The sequence below is a fragment of the Silurus aristotelis genome, assembly GCF_946808225.1.
Source record: "Silurus aristotelis genome assembly, chromosome: 10".
NCBI lineage: Eukaryota > Metazoa > Chordata > Actinopteri > Siluriformes > Siluridae > Silurus > Silurus aristotelis.
The window spans coordinates 15,861,633-15,868,597 of record NC_139583.1 but is presented as its reverse complement, the minus strand read 5'-3'; the positions used below and the strand labels follow the sequence as shown (position 1 = coordinate 15,868,597).

The 6,965-nt window shown below is 38.3% G+C and overlaps 1 long non-coding RNA gene across 1 annotated transcript; it reads right to left on the bottom strand.

Moving 5' to 3' along the window:
- Nucleotides 1-4,009: 4,009 nt before the first annotated feature.
- LOC310731830 lies at nucleotides 4,010-6,187 on the bottom strand. The gene is made up of 2 exons (XR_014535300.1): nucleotides 6,066-6,187; nucleotides 4,010-5,643 (listed from the first exon to the last, which is right to left on the bottom strand). It is a non-coding gene; the product is annotated as an uncharacterized lncRNA (long non-coding RNA).
- Nucleotides 6,188-6,965: the final 778 nt, after the last annotated feature.

Sequence of the window (6,965 nt, the reverse complement as noted above, 5' to 3'; positions counted from 1 at the left end):
TAGTTAGTCCAGAATGCAGCAGCAAGAGTCCTTACTAGATCTAGAAAATATGACCACATCACCCCTGTTTTAATTAGTCTACATTGGCTCCCAATTAAACCTCGCATTGATTATGAAATACTACGACTAACATATAAAGCACTTAATGATCTTGCATCGAACTATCTGAGTGAACTTCTGTACCATTAGGATCCCCCACACCTACTTTGATCAAAAGGTGCAGGCTACTTCTTGTTACCACAAATAATGAAGACTACAGCAGGGGGCACATCTTTCTCTTGCAAAGCCCCACAATTATAGAATCAGCCTTCCAATTAGGATTCCGTATTTATTATATTTATTTAGTGAAGCCTTTGATTGGTAGATTTTTGTTAGGTAAAGGAGCAGATCTGGAGGGATCATGGATATAGTGTTCGGTGAACTGGGATATTTGTATGCTGTCATCCCCTCACTCTCATGCATTCACTCAGGATTGTTGACAATGATGTGGCGGGCCGTCTCTTATCCCAGAGATCCCTCATGTCTATAGCGAGTCTTGCTGGAGTCCCCAACAGTGTTCTTAACTTTTATACATCAATAAGGATACTTAATGATCCATATCTTTCTCTCCCTGTCACCCCTATTCTCTTAGTCGAGATAAACCAGTGACCACTGTTCCTGCCCCTTCGTCCTTGCCTGTCTCTGGATGGTGTCTTTGATTGGAGGCCACTCTGTGCAGCTGGGAATGTTTCTTAGCAATGGCCTGGAGATCCATAAAATTATGGAGTAACACAGGAGCTTTGAGAATGGATTTGGACTGTACTTCATGTCAACAGTCTTCTACCCTGACACAGGACTACAGTTTGCATTACCATCACTGCACCCCTCAACATCATTTAGCTGTAATAAATTCGTTGCCACCCAGATGAGGATGGGTTCCCTCTTGAGTCTGGTTCCTCTCAAGGTTTCTTCCTAATGCCATCTCAGGGAGTTTTTCCTTGCTACAGTTACCACCGGCTTGCTCATCAGGGACAAACTTACACTTATAAAGAACAATCTTATTCATTTTTATCACCACATTATATATGTAAAGTTGCTTGAAGACAATGTCCATTGTTAAATAAAAATTTATTAAATTGAATTTAGCATGGTAATGGGACTGTAGTCTTACTGCAGAAGTGTACTTTCAGGTTTTCTTTAAAATAGAAATCTCTTAAATGCTTTGTTGTGAAACTGTACAGTAGGAATAAAAATATCAATGGTTTAACAAGTTGTGTTATTATAAACTGTGCTACTATGCTTGTTGACTGGAATCTAATGATCATTACAGATTTTTGCATGTTATAATTAAAACGGTGCAATAAATTATCCACCCGCTGCATATACAACGTGTGTGAGCCACACCCAGTGTTTTGGAAGAGAGTGATTGCATTGCTTAAGCACTGCACTGCTCCTTCCTTCCCCCATCATTCACTCACTCACTCACTCTCTCTCTCTCTCTCTCTCTCTCTCTCTCTCTCTCTCTCTTTCTCTCTCTCTCTCTCTCTCTCTCTCTCTCTCTCTCTCTCTCTCTCTCTCTCTTCTCTCTCTCTTGTTCTTTCTGTCTGCTTTGCTACCCCCTTACCCTGACCCCAAACTTTGTTAATGTGTACACAAAATTGGCAGTAAGGCAACACTATTCCTTCTGAACAGACTAAAATATTAATTGTGATCTTTTATGAGACAAAATATAATTGGGCAGTCAACAGTGTATATATGTGTGTGATACACTGTCAAATGATAGGCAGAAGAATCCAGAAGTAAATACACTGATGTGGAAATATATGGCCCAGATAAACATGGCCTCAGATGATGATTTGACACTCACACATAATGAAGGTAGTGAGCATGAACTAATTAATGATTGAGGAAGATGTTTGTCTCTCCTAGGCTTTTAGAATGAATTTAGGGGATGCAGGCTTTGGAGTAAAAATGTTTCCCATCCAACTACATCCTGCATATCAACTCCACTCATACAATAATAGATTAGTTCAAATGCCAAATTGTGCTTTTTTTTTAGACATATTGCCCACACTATGTGGTAACATCATTGTGTTTGTGTTTAGTGTGTGTGTACATGAGCTTGTTTGGTGGGGGTTGGAGTCAGTGCAGCAACGAACCAAGAAGACTTGGTTTACCATTTCAAAGACGGCTGTTTTTCAAAAGTTTACACACACACACTTGCACACAAGCACACTCCCACACACTGGTTCCCCAGCTTGTGGACGTGCAACGTGGGCCGCCAAGCCTGGTGCGAACAGATGGGAGGAACAAACCGGTGCAAAATAAAGTTAAACTAGAACAAAATGACTGTGTGAGTGGTGCTGCCGCCCTTTGTTTGCCAGGAAGGTGATCCTCAGCATCTGGGGATGATGGAACGCATGATTAAAATTACCAGAGGGAATGATTAATATCTCCTTAAAGCGCACACTTCCAGCTTATCAATCATCCCATTACGCCGCAAAAGTTAATTGTATGAGGGGAGGGTTGGCCCATTGAACTGTGAAAAAGTAGCCCATCCCTCGACATGTTTACTTACAACAGCAAAAATCCCCAAAATTCCAGTTGTCAAGCATTACTGTATTACCTCTAAGCCAGCAACATGTATGTCATTTATTTAGGCAAACTTAAAGACACAGTATATGAACAATTATGTCTGATTTTCTCACATACAATCTGATGGATGTAGGTTTTCATGTAGCATAATAGGCACTTTGCTTCTTATTGCCTATACACATGGACTATTTGCATGTTGTTGCATACATGCTCAAGGGTGTGATTGAAGGAGATTATTTCTAAACTAAGCCTGTTTTCTGTGTGTGTGTGTGTGTGTGTGTGTGTGTGTGTGTGTGTGTGTGTGTGTGTGTGTGTGTGTGTGTGTGTGTGTGTGCTGTGACAGAGGGCACTAGTAGAGGTGCGGGTGGAGGGGGGGGGTGTCTCTCCTCTCTCACCAGCCCAGCTTGCCCTTGCCTGATCTGCCTCCCCCTGGTTGCCGCTGTCTCCTCCTCTTTGCCCTCTCTGCTCTGCTGCACTCGTACCCTTCCCTCAGCTTTCTCCCTCTCTCTCTCTCTCTCTCTCTCTCTCTCTCTCTCTCTCTCTCTCTCTCTCTCTTACTCCCCCCAAAACCTCTCTCTGCGTGCCCGCGCTGCCTGAGCCAGCTGCTCCCACTTCATCTTCTGCAGCGTCACTAGCCGGGGGTATTAATCATGTTTTTTGAGAGGGACACTCCGCTATTTATCTCCCTGACACTTCCTGCATTCAGAGGCCCATTGCTGGGCACAGCCCATTGAGTAGTAAGATTACACATTACCGCGCTCCATTGCCTCTCCCTGCCCTCGCCATTGACTGGCCGCTCGACGGTGGTATCGCACTCGCACCGTCGGACGTAATTTATGCTGTATGTGTATGAGAAAGACTATACTGTTCTCTTTTCCTCACCGTTCTCTCACCTCTATAGGCCATACTTTAGGCATAAGTGAAGCATGTGCACCTTTAATTGCAGTGATCTGTCTGTGCTTTGTGTACTGTACCCGACATGATGCAGAACCTAACTGTTTCTCTGTGTTTTTATTCATAGAGAGTGCACTGTTCACAATGAGTATCAAGCCCGTTAGTCAGGAGACAGACAGAGATTTATGTAAAACTCATGAACTTAAATACCTGACTTATTAAACAGTTTAAGCTTACAGAAGCATATGTATGTATTGTAAAATAATTTCTTTAGTATATTTAATAGTAAGGAGGGTTTTTCAAATGCAAGCTATTCAACAAACCTAAGTTATTTAAAATAGCCTGTACTGTAAGTACATATGTTCATTCATGTATCTATTAGATTTCATGATGCAATTGTATTCACACTTAAAAAATTTATTTAAGCTTTGTAAACGACTTTAATCTTCAGCTCACATTCTGTCACCATTACGTAGTGCATTGATTGTGTTTTCCAGTATGAAACATTTGTTTATCCCAGTCTAAACAAATGTGAAGAAAATAACAATTACAATTATACTTTATTTTATTGAATATTGATGAGCATGTAAATAATATACTGTGCATTCAAACTTTCTACTGTAAAATTTAGGCTTGGGTGGTATTGTTTTACCATTTAAAAAATTCTAAATTAAATGAATGAAAATAAGTATTTCCACCATTTCAAAATAAAAATGTTCTTTATCAGAGATGCACAATTAAAAACAGTAAAACACACACACACACACACACACACACACACACACACACACACACACAATAGACCGTTTTTTTGTAAAAAAGAAATTGTTTTTGTCTTTATGAATTACCAAATCTACACTGCCTAGTAAGGAAATTGCAGATAAAAAAACCCACAAAGCCTACATACATTGCTAAATTTCAGTCACATTAGTGAACTCACAGCATTCACGCATTTCCATAACAGAACTTGAGGCTGTAAATTCAGTGAGCGATTGGGGAAAGGGGGCAGGGGCTTACAGCGGTATCAATTCAGAATCAGAATCAGATAAGGTTTTATTGCAAGGTACAGCAAAGGGTTCAGCAAAGAGCACTTCACAGTACTAGGAATTTGTCTTAGTGTCAGGTGCACATATACACACATTAGAGAATTTAAAATACTTTCGCAAATAACTTCTTGATTGACATCAGATCCCCTGATTTATTGTGAAGAAAAAGACTGAAAAAGAAAAAGAGCTGTTATAGAGTAATTCTGACTAATAACTCATGCTCACATACTGTTAAATAGTGGCATGCCTACATAAAAAAGTTGACAGGACTAGTAATACAATATAATTAAAATAAACAATACTGGATATTATCACCCTTTAATAGGATTGCACAAACTTAGAAAAAAGTGATTGCTTATGCTGTTAGTTTACAAATAAAATTAATTGCCACTATACATCAAACAGTAAGTTAGATAAGAATTTTTATTTTTTTATTGTTAAAATTATATATCTTTTTTGGTAAAGGCCACAGAAAGGCCACAGAAAAAAAAGTTAAATAAATAAATAAATAAAATAAAAATAAAATAAATTTTTTCCAGCTGGTGTTAATGAATGGCAGATGACTGCTGTGGGGAATTAAAAACAAACACATGGTCATGGAATGTTCTTGTAGCTATAGATAAAGATACAGATAAAGAACATGTTGTTTTCATTAGACTTTTTCTGCATGTTTTAATTAAGTCAGTACCATACTTGTGATTTCTGAAAGGTAGGCAGTGAAGTTTGGAATTGTTTTTTTAAATCCACAACAAAACATTCAAGAGCAGTACCAGTAGTCCTTAGTGTATCCACCCTGTGGGAAGTAACATAATGGCCAGACAGTGGACCAGTGCTAAGTCTCATACACTCATCTTACATAGTGAATATTTGAGAGATTTACAAAAGTGCAAGTTCCTTACACAAATGCCACCTGACATCCTGCATGAACGCAACTCAAGTCATGCTAATTTGCCCTTCACTTATCTTGTAAATCTTAGTGGAAAGAGTGAAGGGGTGAGAGGTGGTCATTAACAAGAGAAAACAGCTTGCGGCAGCTATGGGGCTTTGGTTGTACAGGCTTTGGCTTTCTTCTTTTTCCTTTGCCCTCTACTCCTCTCCCTTGGCAGTCTCTGTAGAGCGATGTCGTTGCCTGAAGTTAAGAGAGATATAATAAAAGCAGGGGAGGAGTTAGAGAAGAAGTTAGAAAAAAGAAAATACTAGATATCCTATCAGCATGTGGGAATTCCAGATCATTTTCCAATCATAACTGTTTTCTTTGGCCTGGGGAGTCCAATGGGCCTCCAGAGAGGTGATTACAGTCAAAGAGAACTGCAGCTTATAAACCGCTCTTTCCCCCTCTTACTCCCTTCCGGCTTCCTTTTCTCACACACTTCTCATTGTCAGGGAACTGGTTTCAGGCCCATATGGAGTGTGAATTAAGCCTAAATACAATGTATTTCATGAAATAAACACACCAGAAAGATTTTCAGACTTGTAGCTACTTGCTGCGATATTAGCCTTGTTTTCTCATGCATAAAATAGTAAATGAAAACTTTTTTTACAGTGAGTTACCTTAGTTTGGGGCTCAGAAGCCATTCTTTCTGCTCCCTTGCTTTTATAAGCCTGTTTAAGCACAGGCCCTTCCAAGGCTGAGTTCTTCTTATTTTGCCAGTTAATCTCAAACAAGAAAAAGCATTATCAGAGCAGAGTGGGGGTGTGACACAGTTGTTTACATAGCCTGTAATTGGTTGGTTTCTGGAGCATGCGTAATGAGATGAGTCATTCAGTGGCTAGCCAATGACTTAATAAAACATGCATGCAGACAAGCACAAGAGGCCAAGAAGGTACTGAAATGATGTGGCCTTGTTCACCTTTTCTTTGCTCTGTATTCTTTTATTATTATTCTGGGGACAATTTTATTTAGGAATTTTTATCTTTCTATCTTTAATAAAAATAGAAGTATAATTACACGCACAGTTTGCTCTGAAATGCAATACATTTTCTTTCCATTTTGACTAAGTACCCTCATCTTGGCATAGGCTACCAAAATCAAGTTTCATTTAAAATACTTTTTTCTGTGTAATAATTTCTGTGTAATCTGTGTAACTGTAACTGAACACTGTTCGGGTAGTGGTTAAGCTCACTGAGCCAATGATCACATTGTAAAGTTCCTTTTTTAAATGTCATTTTAAAAGCAGTAGTTTAATTTTTTTCAGATTCTAAATGTAAATTTTTTTCAACATTCTCCAACTGTAACTTTTCTGGTAACAGTTGTCAATACAGTGGCCATATTTATTATATACAGTTATTTAATAAAAAACTATTTAACTTCATATTCATTTGTATATATTACTTTTTATAACAATGTAATACATAAAATAAAATATATTCTAGTTATAATACTATTTTTTATTATGTTTATATTATTAATTAAAATAAAAGTAATTCAATTGAATTTTTATTATGTTTCAT